Below are 26,069 nucleotides of genomic sequence, written 5' to 3' on the forward strand. Positions count from 1 at the left end.
GGTCTATATATTATCATCACAGCAGCCAGCAGCAGTTTGGAACATCATCAGAATACAATCTGCATTACCTTCCACGTGAACCTTCTCCTCCTCCTTCCCCTCCAACGATAACGTTCTCATGTTAGTTTGTTACTTATTTTCTGAGCCATGCAAATAAACAACAACCCGCACCGCACCGCACTGACCGGAGACGGAGAGGTTCATATGATGTGCCCCGCGCGTAAAGCTAAACCAGAAACAGGAGTCATTGCGTCAGCACGGATGTAGCCTCGGAAAGCCAGACGTTTTATTTCCAGCATGGAGGTGAGGGGGGATATCGTTTGGGGATAAAGTTTGCGCGCTTCTATCTGTTACTTCTCTGACGCAGCGCAGTTCAAACTTCAAATTCAGCCAGTCAATAGTGGGACACCGCGCGCTGAGAGCCACATACACAGCTGCAGTTGGTTTTTAATTAAGGGCGCGTTCTGAACTTCTGAATGCAATGCAAACTAATAGACCAATTATTTGTTTACAAACATTGGGACTGGGCAAATTGGGACTGTTTCATGTAATCAATTCCCAACAGTGTTGCGCACAGAGAACAGCTGATATACAAGCTCACATCGCATCGCAGATGCGACTGTTGTGACTTGTGAGCGTAGAGGTCTGCGTGCGCGACACCCATCGCGGGACGAAGCATAAATTATACTTGATGGGCTGCAGGTGCGTGTGCAGCCGTGCACAAATAGGCTCTGCTGCCGTGTTCATGAGCGCACCTCCCGTTCTTATGACAGCGACTGGAGGTTCTGTTTTGAATTGCTATTATTGTTTCAAACACAACAGAAAACAAGGATTGACTTCTGTCCGTGACAATAATCAATGCTACAGTTTGAATTCTGTACGCACGCACACAGAGCAAAAAATATGATATGGGATAAACTTTTTTTTTTTTTTTTTTTTTTTCAACTTTCGACTCCTCCTAATCTGAATCGACTTGTGTTAATGAAATCGATAAATCGATAAATCGAGTGTGAATGCCCTACCCCCAACTAAAACTTGTACTCCCTTCTACTACTTCTACTACTACTACTACTACTACTACTACTACTACTATTATAATTTCATAATTGCAGTAATAATTGCGGTTTATGGATATAAACAAATCATCCAAGCCATTCTTTTGAAAATCAATGGACACAATTGGCATTGTTGTCGGGTGGGGATTGTGTCCTTGTCGCTGCTGTAGTGACCCCTACTGGTTGGTCGGGACATCTGATCAGCAGGCTCCTTAGACTTAGTTTTGCACCGGTGTCGCACACCTAATATAGCAGACTGTGTCGCCCTGGGACACAGTCTGTGAGCTCATTGTGAGCTTGCACTTCTATTTTAACCCCATTTTAAGTGGGAACCCCTTTTGGTGTTGGCATTATGTTATGCTTTAGCTATTGAAAAATAGCAGACCTACAAGCTCATAGTGCGCCACCGAGTGGCGCGCTACGAGCTTGTAGGTCTGCTATTTTTGAAAAATCGAAGAACGACTGACATAGAAACATAGCTTTTTCAGAAAACTGTCAGGATGTAGAAGACATTTTTATAATCTGATCTCAGGTCAAAATGTGCAACAATGGTACGCAACCAAGGATAAAGAAGGATTTACACTCCCCCTGTGACTCGGTGAGACTCCTCTCTGTCATGTGAAAAGAGGCAAAGCAAAGTTACTATATTTACCCAGGGTATCTGGGCTAAGCTCAAGAACTTGTTCCAGCCAGGCCCTGCTCATAGAACATTTCATGGTAGTGGTTCAATGCCTTGCTCAAGGGCACTTCATTGGAGGTGGTGTGTGATCACCGAAGTCCGACGTGAATATCGGTAGAGGGCGCTATGTCCACGGGTTCATGTACTTTTTATTTGCATTGCAATCCCCGTAAGTGGGATTTTAGATCGCCTCATATAAGAACTGTGATTGAAAAATAAGCAAATCATCCCAGCCGTTTCACTCATACGGATATGAAGAATCAACTGACTATGAGACAACGCTAATGTTACTGCTGCTGAATTAGTTACATTTTCGCTAGAAACAGACTGTATCAAATATGAGTGACTGACTGACTGTCATAAACGATACAGAGACACCTCCCTGACAATTTCGCCGAGACAGTTTGTTTCTTTTTGTCCACAATGCTTATATGAGACGATTTTAAGATGACCTCATTGTATTCTCCATAGAGAGAAACTTCCATGAACCAGGGGATGAGCGAGTGACGTCAGGACTTCAGCACTCTATAGTCTACACTACAGTCACCAATGGGTCTGAAAGTGTAGAGCAGATCTACAAGCTCACATGGTGCAATGTGATGCATTGTGAGCATTGTTGATGTATTTGTGAATGTCACCATTTAACATGACATGCCCATAATACCGATCAGGTCAGGTTGAAAGTGGTTCATCTTCCTATTATTTGACCAACTATAGAAGTTAACCCAATGAGGGAATATCATAATGACTATTCAGCGTAGGTCTCTCCTCTGTTCGCTCCACCTATTCTAGACACTGACAGTTGTAAAATGATCTAATGTAACAAGAAAACATCATCTCTTATGGTATGGAGGTCCCGCTGACAGCAAATCCTTTCAAATGGGGATCCATGGACCTGATGTGTAATAAGTTGAGGGTTCTTGACATGGAAACGTTTGAGAACCACTGCTCTACAGTGGTTAGCAGCGACAGGGGCCTCAGTACAGAGAACCACTGCTCTACAGTGGTTAGCAGCGACAGGGGCCTCAGTACAGAGAACCACTGCTCTACAGTGGTTAGCAGCGACAGGGGCCTCAGTACAGAGAACCACTGCTCTACAGTGGTTAGCAGCGACAGGGGCCTCGGTACAGAGAACCACTGCTCTACAGTGGTTAGCAGCGACAGGGGCCTCGGTACAGAGAACCACTGCTCTACAGTGGTTAGCAGCGACAGGGGCCTCGGTACAGAGAACCACTGCTCTACAGTGGTTAGCAGCGACAGGGGCCTCGGTACAGAGAACCACTGCTCTACAGTGGTTAGCAGCGACAGGGGCCTCGGTACAGAGAACCACTGCTCTACAGTGGTTAGCAGCGACAGGGGCCTCAGTACAGAGAACCACTGCTCTACAGTGGCTAGCAGCGACAGGGGCCTCAGTACAGAGAACCACTGCTCTACAGTGGTTAGCAGCGACAGGGGCCTCAGTACAGAGAACCACTGCTCTACAGTGGTTAGCAGCGACAGGGGCCTCAGTACAGAGAACCACTGCTCTACAGTGGTTAGCAGCGACAGGGGCCTCAGTACAGAGAACCACTGCTCTACAGGGGCCTCAGTACAGAGAACCACTGCTCTACAGTGGTTAGCAGCGACAGGGGCCTCAGTACAGAGAACCACTGCTCTACAGTGGTTAGCAGCGACAGGGGCCTCAGTACAGAGAACCACTGCTCTACAGTGGTTAGCAGCGACAGGGGCCTCAGTACAGAGAACCACTGCTCTGCAGTGGTTAGCAGCGACAGGGGCCTCAGTACAGAGAACCACTGCACTACAGTGGTTAGCAGCGACAGGGGCCTCAGTACAGAGAACCACTGCTCTGCAGTGGTTAGCAGCGACAGGGGCCTCGGTACAGAGAACCACTGCTCTACAGTGGTTAGCAGCGACAGGGGCCTCGGTACAGAGAACCACTGCTCTACAGTGGTTAGCAGCGACAGGGGCCTCGGTACAGAGAACCACTGCTCTACAGTGGTTAGCAGCGACAGGGGCCTCGGTACAGAGAACCACTGCTCTACAGTGGTTAGCAGCGACAGGGGCCTCAGTACAGAGAACCACTGCTCTACAGTGGTTAGCAGCGACAGGGGCCTCAGTACAGAGAACCACTGCTCTACAGTGGTTAGCAGCGACAGGGGCCTCAGTACAGAGAACCACTGCTCTACAGTGGTTAGCAGCGACAGGGGCCTCAGTACAGAGAACCACTGCTCTACAGTGGTTAGCAGCGACAGGGGCCTCGGTACAGAGAACCACTGCTCTACAGTGGCTAGCAGCGACAGGGGCCTCGGTACAGAGAACCTCTGCTCTACAGTGGCTAGCAGCGACAGGGGCCTCGGTACAGAGAACCACTGCTCTACAGTGGTTAGCAGCGACAGGGGCCTCAGTACAGAGAACCACTGCTCCACAGTGGTTAGCAGCGACAGGGGCCTCAGTACAGAGAACCACTGCTCCACAGTGGTTAGCAGCGACAGGGGCCTCAGTACAGAGAACCACTGCTCTACAGTGGTTAGCAGCGACAGGGGCCTCAGTACAGAGAACCACTGCTCTACAGTGGTTAGCAGCGACAGGGGCCTCGGTACAGAGAACCACTGCTCTACAGTGGTTAGCAGCGACAGGGGCCTCAGTACAGAGAACCACTGCTCTACAGTGGTTAGCAGCGACAGGGGCCTCAGTACAGAGAACCTCTGCTCTACATTACATTACATTACAGTCATTTAGCAGACGCTTTTATCCAAAGCGACTTACAATAAGTGTATTCAACATAGGTAGGGAACAAAAACTACTAATCACCAGAAGTTTTTAGTGCATTTTCTGCAAAAACAAGCAACCAAGAGTATACCTAGCGCTAAGGTAAAAGTGCAATATATCAGCTACCTATTTCCTTAACCAGATGAGACAAAATAGCTAAATCAAATGAGCATGAGCTAAAACAATTAAGTGTATCGACTAAACAAGATCCAATAAACAATACAACAATAGAAAACAAGCGTTCGTACAACTAGTTAACAACAAGTAGGTCAGGCAGAGAGGAAGGGTAGTGTTTCCTGAAGAGGTGGGTTTTCAACCTGCGGCGAAATATGGGCAGTGACTCTGCTGTCCTAACATCAGTGGGGAGTTCATTCCACCACTGTGGGGCCAGAACAGAAAAGAGTCGTGACCGTGTGGATCGGCCAGAAGGACCCTTGAGTGACGAGGCAATCAGTCGCCCCGAGGTGGCAGACCGAAGTGGTCGGGCAGGGGTGTAGGCATCGACCATAGCCCGGAGATAGGAAGGAGCTGTTCCTTTCACTGCCCTATAGGCTAACACCAGGGTTTTGAACTGGATGCGGGCCGCTACGGGGAGCCAGTGTAGAGAACGGAGAAGGATGGTTGTGTGGGAGAACTTGGGGCGGTTGAACACCAGACGAGCCGCAGCTTTCTGAACAAGCTCCAGAGGTCTGATGGCAGATGCCGGAGCACCAGCAAAGAGGGAGTTGCAGTAGTCCAGGCGGGAGATGACGAGAGCCTGGATGAGCACCTGGGCTGCCTTCTCCGTGAGGAAGGGGCGAATCCTCCTGATGTTGTAGAGGAGGAATCTGCAGGACCTTGTCACTGATGCGATGTTTGCCGAGAACGTCAGTTGATCGTCCAGGGTCACACCCAGATTTTTCGCAGTCCGAGTTGAGGTCACCACAGCATTATCAATGGTGATGGCCATGTCTCGGTGCGGACAGCCCTTCCCCGGGAGGAACATCAGCTCGGTCTTGTCCAGGTTGAGCTTCAGGTGGTTTGTCGACATCCACGCCGAGATGTCAGCCAGACAAGCAGCAATGCGTGCCTCCACTTGGGTATCAGAGGGGGGGAATGAGAGGATCAGCTGGGTGTCATCGGCATAGCAGTGGTAGGAAAAGCCATGGGAGTGGATGACAGCACCCAGAGATGTAGTGTAGAGAGAGAAAAGAAGAGGACCCAGAACCGAGCCTTGGGGAACCCCAGTTGTGAGCCTGTGTGGTTCTGACACAGACCCTCTCAGCATCACCTGGTAGGAGCGACCCGTCAGGTAGGATGCAAACAGGGAGAGTGCAGAGCCTGAGACACCCATCCCCTCGAGGGTGGAGAGGAGGATCTGATGGTTCACCGTGTCGAACGCTGCAGACAGGTCCAGGAGTATCAGGACGGAGGAGAGAGAGTTCGCTCTAGCGGCATGGAGCGACTCCGTCACTGCCAGCAGGGCAGTCTCTGTCGAGTGACCCACTTTGAAACCAGACTGGTTGGAGTCCAGGAGGTTGTTCTGGTGGAGATAGGAGGACAGTTGTTTAAAGACAGCACGTTCGAGAGTTTTAGATAGGAAGGATAGAAGGGAAACCGGTCTGTAGTTCTTGATCTCAGAGGGGTCAAGTGTCGGTTTCTTCAGGAGGGGGGTGACTCTGGCAGTCTTGAAAGTAGAGGGAAAGTAGCCAGATGTCAGAGAGGTGTTAATAAGGTGGGTTAAGAAGGGAAGAAGTTCAGGTGCAATAGACTGCAACAGAGTGGATGGGACCGGGTCCAGAGAGCATGAGGTGGGGCGACTAGAGGTAACAAGGAGAAGGACCTCGTTAGGGGAGAGGGGAGAGAAGTGGGATAGAGAGGGGATGGGGGGGGGAAGAGGAGTAGATGAAGGTAGAGAGGGGGGGGTGGCAGGCAGACGGGTGTGGGCAGTGCGCAGGGCACCAGCCGGGGGAGGAGGGAAGGAGGATCGGATATCGTTCACCTTCTTGTCAAAGAAGTTGGCGAAATCGTCAGGGAGGAGGGACGAGGAGGGAGGAGGGGGTGGTGGTTGTAGGAGAGAGGAGAAAGTTTCAAAGAGTTTTTTAGGGTTGGAAGCAGAAGCCTGAATTTTAGTGCAGAAAAAAGCAGCTTTAGCAGCTGATAGAGAGGAGGAAAAAGTAGAAATGAGAGATTGGAAGGTGAGAAGGTCCTCCGGGAGGTTGCCCTTTCTCCATTTGCGCTCAGCCGCTCTCAGGCTCCGTCTCTCAGTCCGCACTGAGTCCGACAACCAGGGGGCAGGTGGAGTTTGGCGTGCAGGCCTGGTGGTGAGGGGACAGAGATGGTCGAGAGAAGAGGATAGAGTAGAGAAAAGAAGATCTGTGGCGGTATCAGGGGATAGAAGAGCAAAGGATTCAGGGGCAGGGAGAGCAGAGAGAACAGAAGAGGAAAGATCAGTGGAGGAAAGTGAGCGAAGATTGTGACGTGAGGAAATCATGTGGGTAGGGAGGGGCTGTGAGGGGGGAGAGGAGAGAGAGAGAGAGTAGGACATGAAGTAGTGATCAGAGAGTTTCTTACCCTTTTCACTGGAAAGAGGAGTGACAGACAGGTTAGCAATAGAGCAGCCTCTGGTGAAGATCAGGTCCAGTTGGTTGCCCGCCTCATGGGTAGGAGGAGATGGGGAAAGAACTAGGTCAAAGGCGGCGAGAAACGAAAGTAGTGGGTCTAGCTGCTTCTCAGTCGGGAGGTTGAAGTCACCCAGAAGGATGAATCCAGAGCCATCGACAGGGAAGTGGGAGACTAGATGGTCCAGCTCCTCCAGGAAGCCACCAGCAGGGCCCGGTGGGCGATAAACAGCTGCAATGGTGAGCTTGACTGGATGAGAAACAGTGACCACATGAAATTCAAATGAGGTAGGAGAGAATAGTGACAGTGAAACAGGAGAGTATTTCCATTTTCTGGAAATGAGCAGACCAACCCCACCACCTGTCCGCACGGCTCTGGGAGTGTGAGAGAAAGAGTACACATCTGACAGAGCCGCGGGCGTAGCTGTGTTTTCTGGTCTGATCCAGGTCTCAGTCAGAGCAAGGAAGTCAAGGGAGAGCAAGGACGCGTAGGCTGAGATGAAAGCAGATTTGCCTTCCACCACAGCTGAGTGGCAATTCCAAAGCCCTCCCGTTACCACTTGCTCGACGTGAGTTGAAAGAGTAGGATAGATGAGATTAGTTGTGTCGCGACATCTGGGTGTAACCCAGTGTTTGTGCGACCGCCAGGAAGAAGAGAGGACAGGAATAGGAAGAAAACACATTGTAGATCACTAAACATATACCACAATACACTACTATATCTATCACACTACTATATATGTCACTAATCAATGCTACAGCTTGTCGTTCAGTGACGAAGTCGGACTTTGACAAAGTCGCCTGTCGCCTTTGTTCGCCTGGCCTTCGTTTGCTGGCCGCCGCTTAACAGCTGACGCTTTCACCTGGTGGTATAAGGCCACTCCAACTGATTGCTAATCGTCTGCCAGGAGTGCTGGCTAAAGCACTCACTTCACACTTCACAAGGAAATCAAGTGGCCTATACTACTTATCAAGTGGCCTATCACAGGGTGAAACTAGTTACACTAGTCCAAAGTGTCCAAAGCCTACTGCTTCAACACAAACAATACAACTATAAATTACTGACTACCACACAAGCTAATAATATAATACTAATACAAAAGTACTTAGAGTAACACTAACAGCAGTTTGCTAAAATACAAAAGAATGCTACTTACTCAACTAGACAGGGGCCAGGAGCTCCGTTCACTTCAAATGTTGGTTTACACACTCTACAGTGGTTAGCAGCGACAGGGGCCTCAGTACAGAGAACCACTGCACTACAGTGGTTAGCAGCGACAGAACCACTGCTCTACAGTGGTTAGCAGCGACAGAACCACTGCTCTACAGTGGTTAGCAGCGACAGGGGCCTCAGTACAGAGAACCACTGCTCTACAGTGGTTAGCAGCGACAGGGGCCTCAGTACAGAGAACCACTGCTCTACAGTGGTTAGCAGCGACAGGGGCCTCAATACAGAGAACCACTGCTCTACAGTGGTTAGCAGCGACAGGGGCCTCAGTACAGAGAACCACTGCTCTACAGTGGTTAGCAGCGACAGGGGCCTCAGTACAGAGAACCACTGCTCTACAGTGGTTAGCAGCGACAGGGGCCTCAGTACAGAGAACCACTGCTCTACAGTGGTTAGCAGCGACAGGGGCCTCAGTACAGAGAACCACTGCTCTACAGTGGTTAGCAGCGACAGGGGCCTCAGTACAGAGAACCACTGCACTACAGTGGTTAGCAGCGACAGGGGCCTCGGTACAGAGAACCACTGCTCTACAGTGGTTAGCAGCGACAGGGGCCTCAGTACAGAGAACCACTGCTCTACAGTGGTTAGCAGCGACAGGGGCCTCGGTACAGAGAACCACTGCTCTACAGTGGTTAGCAGCGACAGGGGCATCAGTACAGAGAACCACTGCTCTACAGTGGTTAGCAGCGACAGGGGCCTCAGTACAGAGAACCACTGCTCTACAGTGGTTAGCAGCGACAGGGGCCTCAGTACAAATGGGGGCAATGACTAAAATAACAGTTGAAAAGGGAATGACAGAGGTTGCATAATGGTTAGTGCTCGCTGTCGTCAAGCCAGACACCATGAATCCCAGCCTGTTCATTCTGAATCCTTCTGGACTGGAGTGTCGGCTAAATAACTGAATAGGAGGCCAGGACCCAGAGGTCAGGAAACTCACTTAACACATTCAGACCTGACGTCGAAATGAAAAAAAAAAAGTATCCTGAAAGAATATATATGCAAAGATTTGTGCCACATTTTCACGATTTAAAAAAAAATAGCAGACCTACAAGCTCGTAGCGCGGCACTCGGTGGCGCGCTATGAGCTTGTAGATCTGTTATTTTTCAATAGCTAAAGTATAACATAATACTTAGTTAAAACACCAAAAGGGGTTCTCGTTCAGAATGGGTTAACACATAACGTTCTGTACAAGTCACTTTGAGCTGTAGAACAGTGGTTCTCAACCAGTGGTTCGGGGACCACCAGTGGTCTTTGAGGGGGTTCCAGGTGGTCCCCAGCTAAATGATGGAGAGATCTAAATGGACCCTTATTAGGGTGACCAGATCCAAACTGTTCAGTTCAGGGACAGAAGTATATCTTGTGTGGGACAAGTGGGATGGGGTTCGCAACATACCTGTATTACTTAAGTTGCTATTTAATACCTTGATGTCATATTCGACCATATGCCTAATATTGCCTAGCATTTTGTGATTAAACTGCTCTGGCATCTCATATTTTGTTTTAAAATGATAATTTTGGTCATGGGTGGTATGGCCCGATTTGGTGCCGTAGCCTATTTTAACAGGCTTAAAAGCACATCTTGCATGACAAGAGACAATGTGAGCTTTACAACAGAAAGCCAACTATTATAGGACTAATTTGAACATGCCTGTCAGTCACAATGTGGGACAGCTGGGTCTCAATTTGTGGGATGCCTGAAAAGTCTTGGAAATGAGGGACTGTCCCACACAAAGAGGGACATTTGGTCACCCTAACCCTTATAGATCTTCAACTCTTGAGAGTGTAAAATGAAACCAAATTTGGTTTCATTTCACACTCTCAAGAGTTTAATTATTGTTAAACATCTGCATTAATACATTTACAAGAAGTCTACCCAATTAGGGAAATATAAAATAATTGTTATTTTTGATCAACGTTTGCCTGTTGTCTCTCCTAATGGTACCACATTGATACATACAGAGCATGGAATTGTGGGCAAAATCTTATTCAACAACAAGACATTTTTCTGTTTTGGATCTGCGAGGCTAAATGTCATCAGATGGTGGTCCGTGGTAACCTGACTCCGCCAGATGGGGCAGCAGAGAGTACACTGGGTTCCCCCCTCCTGCTCCCATCTGGGAACTCTCAGGCAGACTAGATGCTCCGGCCACAAAACGGCCTACTCTCTGCTGCCCCATCTGGCGGAGTCAGGTTAGGTCCGTGGTTCAAATGCAGAATAAATAATGAGCCTTGATTGATTGATTGATTGATTGAAAATTGTATTAACAGTTTGCAGAATTACAGTACATTTCAAGCACAAACTCAATACAAAGGCTGTTAACTGTGAGGGGACGACCCAATTAAGCATTACACTTGTTTACAACAGGGTCCACCATGTTCAATTCATCAAAACATTTAGAGACGTACAAATAGACACTTCTATATAGACAAAGAACAGAACAGGAATTCATCATAATGGAGGTAAAAAGGGAAAAGAAATATATACAGTGAGGGGAAAGGGTGGTGGGGGGGGGGGGGATTCAGATTTTACGGGGGGCAGTTTCGAATTGCAGCCATCCGTAGGTGCCCTTTGAGAGCGGTTTTGAAGGAGTCAAGAGATTCGCATGTCTTAATGACTGTTGGTAGGGCGTTCCACATTTTGGTGGCATAGAACCACTGCTCTAGAACAAGAGGACAAAGACGACTAATATAATACAGTACAAGTCACTTTGAGCTCTAGAACACGACGAGGAAGAAGACGACTAGCATTGAGGATGATAAGTTCTTTAGACTAGTAGTACAAGACGAGGAAGAAGACGACTAGCATTGAGGATGATAAGTTCTTTAGACTAGTAGTACAAGACGAGGAAGAAGACGACTAGCATTGAGGATGATAAGTTCTTTAGACTAGTAGTACAAGACGAGGAAGAAGACGACTAGCATTGAGGATGATACGTTCTTTAGACTAGTAGTACAAGACGAGGAAGAAGACGACTAGCATTGAGGATGATAAGTTCTTTAGACTAGTAGTACAAGAAGACGACTAGCATTGAGGATGATACGTTCTTTAGACTAGTAGTACAAGAAGACGACTAGCATTGAGGATGATACGTTCTTTAGACTAGTAGTACAAGAAGACGACTAGCATTGAGGATGATACGTTCTTTAGACTAGTAGTACAAGAAGACGACTAGCATTGAGGATGATACGTTCTTTAGACTAGTAGTACAAGAAGATGACTAGCATTGAGGATGATACGTTCTTTAGACTAGTAGTACAAGAAGATGACTAGCATTGAGGATGATACGTTCTTTAGACTAGTAGTACAAGAAGACGACTAGCATTGAGGATGATACGTTCTTTAGACTAGTAGTACAAGAAGATGACTAGCATTGAGGATGATACGTTCTTTAGACTAGTAGTACAAGAAGATGACTAGCATTGAGGATGATACGTTCTTTAGACTAGTAGTACAAGAAGATGACTAGCATTGAGGATGATACGTTCTTTAGACTAGTAGTACAAGAAGACGACTAGCATTGAGGATGATACGTTCTTACAAGAATCGCTTTTTAATATTCATTGACAGAAGAAACTGACTGTTGTCAGCAGAAGTTGGAGGAGCCTTATTTATTTTGCTTGTCGTCAGGGGGGGCAAGTAACCGTGACCGTATCCACTTTAAATGTGGCGTAGACAACGTTTCAAAGATAGTAAACAATGGGAAATCACCTTCGCAATGCATCACAATGTTGTGAGCTTGTACTGTAGATGGGCATACTGTTTTTGGAGTAGTGCTTGTGGTTAACTGTGGGGGAACTTCTAATTGCCATGTCATTATTATGCTGATTACTGATTCCTATAATGATCTTGCATGATTAATGTGCATGTCCTATATTTTCTTTTGTTTTATAGCAGTTCACGTCTTATTTGTTGTCATGCTGTGTTGACATATCTTTATTGAATTGCAAATTTTGAATCACAGCGGAGTTGGAGGATATGATCTTTTGTCTGTGATATTAAGGCAGACATTCTGTAGAGTTTCTAATAGATCAATATGACTGATGTTAAATGTGGTTGTTGTTGTTGTGTGGCAATCCTTGCTTGAACTCAAGTGCGATTTAAACGCTATGCAATGGGTAAGAAGCATAGAGGAAATGGTTTTATTTTCAAAAGTTGCTGATTGAAAAAACATTCACGTGAAAAGAGAACATGATTTGATGAAAAACATCTACACAATCCCTTGCTAAAGTTTGAGGTGAGAGACATATATCCATCACATTTGCTTGTTTCCCCCCTTTTGTGAACCTTGAAAACCTCATCTCATGTGGTGTACTTTCAACGCTTTTTACGGCTTCCTTACTCACCGTTGTCAATCCAACATGGCGCGTTACATATGTGTGTTTGGAGATGGGTAGGGTTGTCCCGATCGGAACAGGTGATCGGAAATCGGGGCCGATCACATCATTTTCAAATGATCGGATCGGGCGCCAAAAAACGTGATCGGAACATCCCTAGTATCAATATTATATCATATCATATCATATCATATCATGATATTAGACTGGATATTGTCTGTGATTTGGGATATTGTACTATTGTGATATGGGAAAAATCGGTATCGGCAGATGCTCACAATCAAATGATTGGAATCGGATGGGGAGCAAAAAACGTGATCGGGACATCCCTAGAGATAATAATAATATTATTATTATTATCCCTAGAGATAATAATAATATTATTATTATTATTATTATTATCCCTAGAGATGGGGCAGTGGCATGAGTTGTATACAGTATATAAAACACTATAGAACCTTTTTTTTTAGTCCGTGGACAAATACAGAGGTGCCATTCCAACACTTTAGGTTTTCCTGTACTTTTCTTGCATTTATTTTTTCTGGAAATACTTGTTTTCCCAACGTTCTGTTCACTGTTTAGCCTTCCTAATTCTTATCCTTTGTTACTGAAAACAAGTGTCCCTTTTCAACACTTCAACACATCTGAATAGCATTGACATAACAACACCTTTGCCCTCCTTTCTCACTGACAATGTTCTGACAAATTACTGATAATATAATCCACAATTTTGCCAATGGCATGACGTGTGAAGTTTTTGGGAACTAGTGGGTCTATATAGAGCGTTTTTTTAAGTGCCTGTACTTATTGAACTCATGTAACTCACAGCCTCTAACCCAGTGTGTGTCCTTGTCCTTACAGGCTATACAACCTGTCCATAAGTCCCTATTATATGTCCGAGGAAGGCGAGGAGAGCCCGTTCATCTGCTCGGCGCCGCGGGAGAACGGAATGCTCCGCTGCCACGACGTGCCCCCGTACAGCGACGGCGGGGCAGAGTGCTCGCTGGCCGCCCCGCCCCGGGGGGGCGTGGCCCTGACGGAACCGCCCCCCGGCGTAGGGGGCGGAGGAGGAGGAGGAGCCGGCGGAAACGGCGGCTGCGTGAACTGGAACCAGTACTACAACGTGTGTCGCCCGGGGGATTTCAACCCCCACAAGGGGTCGGTCAACTTTGACAACATCGCCTACGCCTGGATAGCAATATTCCAGGTGAGACCGCATGGAGACCTTACTGTGCATACAAGCAGACATACACATGGATGTGTGGATAGAGAAATATGCAGTGTATTGACATGTATAGAAAACATGCATTTATAAGCACACACGTCTACAGCGAGCATACATGGGCGCGTTATTATGGATCACCGCAGTTCTAGGAAATCCCTGCTAGTAGTCGCCGTGATTGACAGTTCTCGTTTTTGCAACTACAGTATGCCTAAACCTAAACCTAACCTTAACCTCAATAAAACTATGCCTGCCCGGGAGCCAATCAGACTTCATGTTGAAGCGGCTCTAACCCGCTTATAGTGCAGAAGGTGAATCAGAAGTTAAGTTAACACCTTAATGTTAAAGAAATGGAACAACATTTACTCTGAGTTGGTTCAATATTTTACACTCTCTGTTACAAATGGCTAAATGAACACAGAGGATGTTTGTGTATACGTATACTGTAGCCAGCATGGATCCGTTCGGTCTGGGAGTGCTGAGTTAGGATAGCTAGATAAAAGCATGCTTTCCCACTGAACGCTGCATGGGGGACTTTGTAAACAATTTCCTCAAGTGTTCCTATTTGGAGGCTGTGTTCGCAGGACAGCGGAAGAAGGCAGCGTGGCATCATGACAGATTTGGGACATGGACGTTCTAAAAATACATGGTTTGAAGAGGGAGCCAGAGAGAGAGAGAGAGAGAGCTACTGTAAGAATGGGAGGGGGAGGGGAGGGCAATAGTGTAACCCGCCACGCTGACTTCACCCGGCTAAACACTGCCTAATCCCAGAAACATTCACAGTATTCATTTAACTCACAGTAGATTTTAAGGACCTATATCAAATCGTTTCCTGTCGGGTGGAAACCTTGTATGTTCAAAACCTGTTCCTCTAGACCTGCTATTTTCACTAACTGTTTCCCCCCCCCTAAATTTCGATCCCACAATTTTGTGACCCATTTTTCACCTGGTGCCAATTGCCTAAGCTGTAATACTGGGCGCTACTATCTCTCTCTCTGCCAACCTGGGGAGAGCCCCGGACTGAGCTCATGCTTGTATCTTTGGAATACGCTCAGGCTCTCCTTCAGTCTCTTGAGCAGGCCTCCAACTGTGTTGGTCTTTATCTCAACGAGACAAAAACTGAATACGTAAACATATGCAAATCCAACAATAACCACATTATAAAAACACTTAACAACACTCCTCTGAAACGGGTTGATGACTGCAAGTATTTGGGTTCATATATATCTTCTTCCCAAAAGGACTTTCAAACTAGGAAAGGGTATGGTCTGGTCAGCCTGCAATGACATGCATAAGATCTGGTCATCCCAGCTTAGTAAGATGTTAAAAGTAAAAATATTTAGGACTGATTCTATCTATGGCTCCGAGACATGGACACTTTCAAAGAAACTACAGAAAAACGGTTGGATGTCACTTTCACCCGCCTTCTAATGAAGACAATACAAACAAGTACAACAAGACACGTGCACGACGCACGCATGGCGCACGCACGCACACACGCACGCACGGACGCACGCACACATACACGCACACACATACACACAGAGTTAATAGGTTAGTGATTGGTGAATGATGATGAGTGGAGGTGTGTAAATGTACATTTAATGAGTATTATGTTCCCAGGAGGCTGGGACCATCTGCAAAGTGTTGTGATGTGACTCCCAATCAGCTGATTGATCTGCCCTCCTCATACTAATAGCTCTGATTCACCCTGAATGACTCTCTCTCTCTCTCTCTCTCTCTCTCTCTCTCTCTCTCTCTCTCTCTCTCTCTCTCTCTCTCTCTCTCTCCCCTCAGTTTCACACACATTAGCAAGAGTGTAAATTTGCACACAGAACCTGTGTTCCACATGCAGACTAAATATGCAGTCACAGTTGAAACGGACACAAACGGCGCACATACATACTTGGGACAGATATACATTACAGACAGACACGCATGCAAGCTTGTGTGAGCGTGTGAGCGTGCGTGTGTTATCTCAGATTGTATTTATGTGTCTTTTTGAAGAGCACAGCGAGCACCTCTTTGTGGCTGAAATGAGATTTCTTATCTGGGCAGTTATACGATTTGGTATACTTTGTGTGTGTGTGTGTGTGTGTGTGTGTGTGTGTGTGGGGGGGGGGGTTGTGTGTATTTGTGAGATATTGTGAGATACCAGTAAGATCATGTTTGTGCATGTGTGCATGTGTGCGTGCGTGCGTGCGTGTGTGTTATCCATTGGTGGATATGTAGCTTGTGTAGCCATGATTGGAGTGTGCGGGCGTGCGCCGCGCGTGCGTCAGGTGGACTTTTATATGCATACCCAGGATTCTTCAAAAGGACATCCTGAACAGAATAACATTTTTTTGTCAGCCCGAGTGAGAGCGGTGTTCTTTCTACATCACAATGAAAAGAAAGAAAGTGCTTGAATGCACACAAAAAATATATATAAAGAGTGACACGGAGGGGCGGGGGGAGGGGGAGGGGGGGTTGTGTCAAGAGAAAAATGTCAAGAGGAGAGAGCAGTGATTGAAGGAAAAGAGAGAGGCTGTCCGAGACAGACAGACAGGCTGAGTAAAAGCTGAACAAAACTAGGACGAAAAATGTTCGTCGACTAACTTTTTTTCACGGACGAAAAGTAAATGGAAACTAAATGAAAACGAAGCTAGGATGACTAAGACTAAATACATTGACAATTTTGTCAACAATTAAAAGTCATTTTAGTCATTTTACACTTGGTTGCACGCTGAAAATAGGCGATCATACAAGCTCGTAAGCTTGTAGATCGGCGTGTAGTGTAAAAACACACGTCATTACGACGGCATCAAGGCGCGCCAGAATACATTTTAGTCGTCTAAATCCACTGTGGATTTAGTCGACTAAAATCGTATGATATTTTGTCAACTAAAACTAGGCTAGCATTCCAGGTGACTACAATGTGACTAAAACTAAATGAAAACTATTCAAAAGACTATGACTGAAACTAAAATCTAAATTTTGCTGTCAAAAACAACACTGATTTATACTTCGCCGTGCGAGAGAGTCGCATGCCCCCAAAATATAACAGAACTTCAAGCTCGCGGATTCGTCGGTCTGCTATTTTCATTGTACCACACCGACGTACGACAAAATAAACGATAAAATCAGGCTTCGGAGAAGGAGAGAGGGATAGTGAGGGAGCGAATGAACAGCGACGGAACAGGAACTCGGAAAGGCAGAGGTTGTTGTTTTTGCGACCAAGAGATGTGAGAGAGAGCAACAGAAAAATGATGTCAGCTGCGTATAACCGAGGAAGCTATGGCTCCAGTTAGCATCAGACAGAGTACAGGCTCTCTTCAATTTGCTTCCCCTGATTGCTGCAGTTGAAAGCAGAGTGTATAACTACATCCCATCTAACATCTGCAAGTCAGACGTTCGCTCAACAGATCGGTGGTGAGAGATAAAGAGAGAAAATAGATGGCGTGACCAAAGCAGACATAGACTTAGCGCGAGACAAAGTGAGGTTCTCTTTAGTCTGTTCCCCACGGCATCTGCTGTGGGGACACTGTCAGGTCTGTCAGGTCTTCAGAGTTTCGTTCAACACCACTTTATTCAACGTGGCATTAAATAGCAGAGGACTTTACTGTGTTTAAATGTGAAAGCTGGGAGGTGGGGAGCGAGGTGGGTGGGGGGGGGGGGGGGGGTGGGGGGGGGGGGGGGGGGAAGCATCCTGGACCCCACTGTCATCCTACTGTCACCCTGCAGTCACCCCGGCAGCTCAAGCTGCATGAAAAAATGAAATCCAAGCCATTGTATTGTTGAGCGGCAACTGTATCAGTTAGCAAGACATGCTGTTTGTTATGTTGTGCTGAACATGGGTTGGTTGCGGAGGTCAGCGGTTTGACCCCCGGGAGGTAAGAACGAATTGAATGAAATGTGACAGAGAACTTTTTTATCTCTGAGAGTGTGATGGAGGGGACGGAGGGTATATGGGGGGATAGCGAATGGCGAGAGTCGGAGGAAAGGATGGACACGATGGCAGAGGAAGCAGGGGGGGGGGGGGGGGAGAGAAAGAGCTCAATCCAATAGTGTGGAATTCCCCGACATGGTGAGCTGCATGGCCACATCCAAGTTGGAGGATATAGCACATTGGTTTGCTATTCAAAAATAGCAGATATACAAGCGTGTGTGCTTTGGAGATCTTTTGATATCTTTTAACCCATTTTGACCTCAGATCAGATTCTAAAAATGTCAGTGGTTCTTCGATTTTTCAAAAATAGCAGACCTACAAGGTCGTAGCGCGCCACTTGGTGGCGCGCTATGAGCTTTCAGCCAAAAGGAAAAGGAATCGGCCAACAGGGGGTGAGCACAGAGGAGAGAGAGAGAGAGAGAGAGAGAGAGAGAGAGAGAGAGAGAGAGATATAGAGAGAGAGAGAGAGAGAGAGAGAGAGAGAGAGAGAGAGAGAGAGAGAGAGAGAGAGAGAGAGGAGAGGTAATGGGGAGAGCGTGGAAGACATAAAGAATGAGGACGAGAGGAAAGTGGCAGCGCGGGGGCATCGCAGGGTTATTGGGCCAATCTGTCCGTCAGCCTGTAGGTTAATTACTATTGACCCCCGATGCAACGAGGCTCATGCACATTACTTTCTCACGTGCACACAGACACGCAGCACGCGAACAGACACATACACACGCGTGCGAGTACGCTACAAGCCTCTAATAGAGGTGAGGTGAATTTGTGGAGGGGGGGGCGGGGGGGGGGGGGGGGGGGGGTTGTCAGCATGCTCTCATAATTCACCAATGACCGCTCAGTATGCGCTCTTCATTCCACTTAAACGCACCAATGACAGCTCATTATGCGCTCTTCATTCCACTTAAGCACACCAATGACAGGTCAGCATATCGGTTTCCTTCCACTTAACCTTCACGCTGGGCAAGACTTAAGCCCTAACCACACCAAAGGGTCGAGGCGGTTTTAGCGTTGTCCCAGCAGTGTGATATGTCCTGTTGCACGTTGAGGCACGGTCGTCCCACGTTGTCCCAAGTGATTCAACGATTGGAATTAAATGGCCCAATCCACACCAAAGGGTCACCATGTAACTCCTTGCGACCGTTTGGACCCAAGGAGTTTACGCACCTAGAGTGCATTGCTGGAATGTGGCGGAAGTACCGCTCAAGGAAATGACGTCGTTGATGCTTTACAGATCCGTGTATGAAACAAGTGTTGTGATTGGTGGAAAAAAAATATCGTATCCAGGGGAAATACATCCGACGGATGTTCCGGACCGATACTTCCGGCTATGCAATCTCTGCCTTATATTGTGACCAGGCTTTTTGCAGATGAGTAAGGCTGGGACGGAGGCTACTTAACCTGGGGCGTTCTTGTTCATCGTCTGTTTTGGCAAACGTGTGGAGGGAAATACTAGGGGACCTACAGTACAGTGTCGAGGTGTCCATGAGCAAGACACTTATACTCCCAACTCCCAAGCACTCTATATGACCACCTGAGCAGCTTCTCTGCTGGGTGAAGCCGAAAACCTTTATTACATTTATTCTACATTTATTATAATCATTATGTTCAGTGTAGCCAAAGTCTCCAGTTGTAATATGTTGAAGCCTGGAGCGAAACATACAATTCACAACAAGAGTTCAATGTTGTTACGGTTTGGGCGGAAACCTTGCAATTCTACATTTTATCTTTATTATTATAATATGCCTTATCAATGCCATATTTTATTCTAAAGTAGCCTATGATGGCATGCCCAAAATAGGGATGTCAAAGTGGTTATGTCTGCCTGTGAGTTTCTAACAAGAACTTCTGACTACATCATAGCTATCTGTTAGAGCACGTACAGGTTCTTTGTTCTATTCACAGACAAGCAGCGGTTGTGGACAATACGGCTTCTGGCTGACAGCGACAATTATGTCTGAACACATCACATGGAGACATGCCCGGTCTTCTGTTCCACTGAGCATTGATTTGTTTCGTTGGTTGAAAAACAAATATGCTGAGAAAATATGAATTACTGTAGTGTGACTGTTAAGCCTAATTGCGAACGCAGTGATTGCGAACGCAGTGAGCATTTACTATGAGACCCAGCAGATCATGTCTGTCTGTCTGTCTGTGTGTCACGCTGTAACACCACCCGCCCACCACCAGAGGGCGCAGCTGTATCACACACAAAAACACACACACACATGCACGCGCACACACACACACACACACACACACACACACACACACACACACACACACACACACACGCACGCACGCACACACACACAAAAAACTTAACTTAAAAAAATAAATAACTTAAAAAAAAAACTTAAAAAGGAAAAAACTTAAAAAGGAAAAACTTTAAAAAAAACTTAACTTAAAAAACTTAACTTAAAACAAAACTTAACTTAAAAAACTTTTTAAAAAAAAACCTAAAAAAGAAACACGCACGCACACATACACACACTAAAAAAATAACTTAAAAAAACATTTAATTTAAAAAAACTTAACTTAAAAAACCTTAAAAAGTACGTTTCAGTTTCAGTTTCAGTTTATTTTATTTATAGTACAAAATCACCCCAGGGGGTCTCAGTGCACTTTACAGCATTGATACAAAACAAATCAAACACAAATAGCAATAAAAACATAGTAAAACATAGTAAAATGTGCATAGCTGTATGAATCATACTGATTAAAAACTAAGCGGAACCGTAATGTATAGAAAAAAGGTGTGTTTTTAGCCTTGACTTAAAAATTTCCAGGGAGTGTGAATTTCTGACATCCTGAGGGAGAGCGTTCCAGAGACAGGGGGCACGGTGTGTGAAAGCTCTGCCCCCAACCGTTATTTTATTATGTGTTGTGACTGTGAGTTTTCCAGCATCCTGAGAGCGTAGTGGTCTTGGGGGGATGTATATATTTATTAAACTGGACATGTAAGGTGGTGCGAGTCCATTTAGGGTTTTATAGGTCAGGAGGAGTATCTTGAAGTCGGCTCTGGCCTGTATGGGTAGCCAGTGAAGTTCTATTAGTGTTGGTGTGATGTGGTCAAATTTCTTTTTTCTGGTGAGTACTCTAGCTGCTGCGTTTTGTACTAATCTGAGGCCATTTGTTGCTGTTGATGGTAAACCGGAGAAGAGGGCATTGCAGTAGTCTATTCTTGAGGTGATGAAGGCGTGGACCAGGGTTTCGGCGTCGGGAAGTGAGAGTATTGGACGGATTCTAGCAACGTTGCGCAGATGGAAGAAGGCAGATTTTGTAATGCTTTTTATGTGGTGTGTGAAAGATAGAGATGTGTCAAAAATGACTCCTAGATTTCGGACTGTTGGTTTGTGGGTTATTGGGCAGCCATCGAGGTTAAGGGTTATGTTATTGAACAGATGAGTATGCTTGGCTGGACCGACTAGTAGCATCTCTGATTTGGCAGAGTTCAGGAGTAGGAAGGAGCTGTTCATCCATTTCTTTACCTCGGCTAGACAGATTTCAAGTTTGTGAATGTTGGATGGGTCAGTTGCTGTGATGGGGATGTAAATTTGGGTGTCGTCTGCATAGCAGTGGTATTCTATGCCAGACTTTCTAAAAATGTCGCCTAATGGTGTCATATATAAACAGAAGAGGATTGGACCAAGAACTGAGCCTTGTGGGACACCGTAGTTAACACTGGAAAAATCGGACATTGAGTTATTGAAGAGCACACGCTGAGATCTATGTGAGAGGTAGGAGCGGAACCAATCGAGTGCAGGACCTTTGATACCAATTAGATGTTCTAAACGATCGAGGAGAATTGAGTGATCGACCGTATCAAATGCGGCACTAAGGTCGAGGAGCAGCAGGAGAGAGGTCCTGTCCGCATCCATTGCCATTAGCAGATCATTTGACACTTTAACCAGAGCGGTTTCTGTGGAGTGGTGGGATCTGAAACCGGACTGAAAATTGTCAAAGAGATTGTTATTGCTGAGATAGGCTGTAAGCTGACTGGCAACAACTTTTTCTAGCAGTTTTGACATAAATGGGAGATTGGATATTGGTCTATAGTTCGCTAATGTGTGTGGATCTAGACTAGGTTTTTTTAGTAGGGGTTTGATTATTGCGGTTTTGAAAACTGTTGGAACGGTGCCACTGATTAGGGACTCATTTATGATATGAAGAAGCGGGGGGCCCAGTGTAGAAAGCAGCTCTTTAAATAATTTGGTGGGGATTGGATCCAGTAGGCAGGTGGTGGATTTTGATGTGGAGACCAGTTTAATGAGATTATCATAGGAGATTATATCAAAATGTGATAGGGTGATGCTGGAATGAGTGGCTGTGGAAGATGGAGGTTGGGAGGCGGTTGTGGGTGAAGCGGTAGCAGTGCTCTTAGTCTGCTCTCTAATTGACTCCACTTTGTTGTTGAAAAATGTAAGGAAATCTAGTGGATTGATGGAAGGGGGGGGAGCTGGGGGAGTGGTTTTGGTGAGGTTGGCGATTGTGTCAAAAAGGAATCTGGGGTTGTTTTTGTTGTTGGCTATTAATGTGGAGTAGTATGTGTTTTTAGCTTCTTGTAGAGCACGTTTATATGTGTGTACTGACTCATCCCATGCCAAATGAAATACCTCGAGCTTAGTTTTACGCCATTTTTGTTCAAGGTTTCGACATGTTCGTTTGAGTGATCTTGTATTATTGTTGAACCATGGTGAAATATTCTGTGATGTGCGTTTTATAGTTTTGAAGGGGGCGATGGAATCTATAGCATTGAGGAGGACATTATTGAACCCATTTGTGAAATTGTCGAGAGATCCAGAATAGTTATTGAAAGGAGTGATGACAGTTGGCAGTGCAGATTCTAGTGCTATTTTGACTGTATTGTTTATGCAGCGGCTTTTTGAGGGGCAGTGGTTAATGGAGGGTAAGGGGATCAAAGCTGTAAAGTCGATGAAATAGTGGTCGGTTACTGATGGGGCAGATGAAGAAACTGTTATATTCTGGATTTTGATTCCACGGGTCAATTACGTGCTACGTAATTTATTCTAATTGTTATTGCAATTTACGAGCTGCGTTCGCTTCCCGCGTTTGCGCGTCTTACTTGTTTATGGCCTGTCGCACGGCGAAAATAGCAGACACAACGTGTCGCCATCCATGACACGTTGTAAATGGTAAATGGTAAATGGTGCATTTATATAGCGCCTTTATCCAAGGTGCTTTACATAGATCGTGCATTACATTCACCCATTCACACACATTCATACACCGATTGCGGCGGAAGCCATGCAAGGTACCAACCAGCACATCGGGAGCAATTTGGGGTTCAGTGTCTTGCCCAAGGACACTTCGACATGTAGACAGGAGGAGCCGGGATTCGAACCGCCGACCCATGGATCATTGGACGACCTGCTCTACCTCCTGAGCCACAGTCGACCTACAAGCCACGTTGTGAGCTTGTAGGTCTGCTATTTTCGACACGGCTGCACCGTCGTGCTACAAAGTACTGTTTCTTGGCCAAGAGATTTGGCCGTGGCAGAAAACAATTACAGTTGTCTGTTAAGTTAACCCGTTTATACTATAAGAATAGAGGGTTTAAGCCTTAAAAGTAGGGTGATTTTCTTTGGTTAAAATAAGTATTAAAAAGCTCTGTATTGTGATAGTATTCAGTAACAGCTGTCTCCATGTCTCTCCAGCATTTTATTACCCCATTTTGGCCTGAGATCAGATTCTAAAAATGTCTTCTACATCCTGACAGTTTTCTGAAAAAGCTATGTTTCTATGTCAGTCGTTCTTTGATTTTTCAAAAATAGCAGACCTACAAGCTCGTAGCGCGCCACTCGGTGGCACGCTATGAGCTTGTAGATCTGCTATTTTTGAAGCATAACATAATGCTAACACCAAAAGGGGTTCCCGCCCAAAATGGGTTAAAGGCGTAGTGAAACGGAAATGGTGGACATTTTATTTTGAAGTTTCAGACGGTCTCAAGTTGAAACACCGCTATGAAGTTTCTGAACCAATCAGAGCGTCGCATCCCTTCAGGCGATGGGACGGTAGCTAGGGACTGTTGCTATGCTATACGCAGCAGCGCGGTGTGTGTTTGTTTACAAATCAAATAGACGGCCAGCTGTACCAGTTTACTGTTATGTGGCTTATTTCTACCCTATAATGTTTTCAGATACATATTTTAGCGTGATGATTAAGTTGAGTAATACACTGTCTGGATGTTATCTAGAATGGGAATAAAAACGGAGGATTTCTGTAATCAATAGCAGCTGTGCTGCACGGATGCGCACATATGGAGAGGATACGGGTGAGCTTCATTTGTATTGGCTTTTATCGATGTGGGCCTCGACACGTCATCACGCAGCACGTTTTCGTTTTCAGGAAGTAATACAAAAAATATTTGTATGGACTTTTGATATAAAAACACACAAAAATGAGAATTTTCCCATTTTTTTGGCATCCATTGTTAGGTATGCTCATATGATGACCACGGAGATGGTCTAAAAGTTGTGAAAAACGTATTTTTCATTTCACTACACCTTTAAGCCTTAAAAGTAGGGTAATTTTCTTTGGTTAAAATAAGTATTAAAAAGCTCTGTATTGTGATAGTATTCAGTAACAGCTGTCTCCATGTCTCTCCAGCATTTTATTACCCCATTTTGACCTGAGATCAGATTCTAAAAATGTCTTCTACATCCTGACAGTTTTCTGAAAAAGCTATGTTTCTATGTCAGTCGTTCTTTGATTTTTCAAAAATAGCAGACCTACAAGATCGTAGCGCGCCACTCGGTGGCGCGCTATGAGCTTGTAGATCTGCTATTTTTCAATAGCTAAAGCATAACATATAACACCAAAAGGGGTTCCCGCCCAAAATGGGTTAAACAGAAAATACATTTGCAGGTTGCGGTACCAATTTTATCCAGTCAGGATAGAGATCGCAGTTAGGATCCAGATTAAACATGTGGACTTGTAAAGTGACACAAAAAAGTGAGCGGACAAAATTGGAACTGGAACACTATAAAGATTAAGCTGATAAATGGCTACTCTCCTGATTAGCTGAAAATGTGTTTTCTGTTTAAGAGCTGGAGAGACATGGAGACTCCTGTTACTGAACAAACACTCTCTAGCAATGATTACTATCACAATATAGTGATTTAATACTGCGTGAAAAGAGGAGTTAACGGGCAATTACGGGAACTGTATTTTGCCCGTAAACCTCAAGTTTAGCAGCATATACATGTAATATACGGTAATATACAGGTGTGATGGTACAATTCGGGAGTTTACGGGAGTTTGTTGGAAAGATTAACGGGAGTTTCCTGTAATATACACATCCGTATTCCAAGCTTTTTGCGCAGTGTTAAACCTTTTGACAAAATACGCTACCTTTAAGTCAGTGCGGTGAATTCAGTCTAGGTCAGGAGGTGAATGTATTTCACTAGTCTGTCTGTCTGTCTGTCTGTCTGTCTGTCTGTCTGTCTGTCTGTCTGTCTGTCTGTCTGTCTGTCTGTCTGTCTGTCTGTCTGTCTGTCTGTCTGTCTGTCTGTCTGTCTGTCTGTCTGTCTGTCATGTGGAAAAGAGTCAGACAGGGTGTTTCCGCTCTTCAGCTCTGTGTTCATCTGCTGCAGAGAAGCATTTTAGTGCGTGCGTGCGTGCGTGCGTGCGTGCGTGTGTGTGTGTGTGCGTGCGCGTGCGCTGGATCCATTTGGGTCCACTTTTACACCCTCAGAGGTAAATTAACATGGAGGATTTTGCTGTGTAGGTGCATTATGTTTATGATTCATGAATTATGTACCAGTGTTTGCATTATGCAACACACACACACACACACACACACACACACACACACACACACACACACACACACACACACACACACACACACACACACACACACACACACACAGAGTTAATGGGATTGAGAGACACTGAAGGCCTTCTTACTGCACATTAGAATAGAATTTAGAGTATTGGAAATGCATTTCTGCCCGAATGCTTCAAGTGGTTCCTTCCTGTTTATAATGTGTGTGCCTGTCTTTGTATGTTTGCTACTGTGTGTGTGTGAGAGAGAGAGAGTAGGAATTTCAATACATTTCTTCAGTGTTTGTAATCATGAATAGCAATTGGGCTGGAGTAGCAATGTGTGTAATTATTAAAAGTCCCTGATTAACGGTTTGACTTCGGAATTAATGAATCGCAATGCCCCGTTGACTGCCTAGACTTCACTAACCTTTGAAGAACCACCGTGCTGACATCATCGTTCCTTT

The 26,069-nt window shown here is 45.6% G+C and overlaps 1 protein-coding gene across 1 annotated transcript in view; it reads left to right on the forward strand.

The window, feature by feature from the left end:
• LOC306917944 (voltage-dependent T-type calcium channel subunit alpha-1H-like) overlaps nucleotides 1–26,069 on the forward strand; it is a gene marked incomplete at its 3' end in the record, with an annotated part of 134,368 nt that overhangs the window by 42,340 nt on the left and 65,959 nt on the right.

Source organism: Electrona antarctica (assembly GCF_951216825.1).
Source record: "Electrona antarctica genome assembly, contig: scaffold_197, whole genome shotgun sequence".
In the NCBI taxonomy this organism is placed as follows: domain Eukaryota; kingdom Metazoa; phylum Chordata; class Actinopteri; order Myctophiformes; family Myctophidae; genus Electrona; species Electrona antarctica.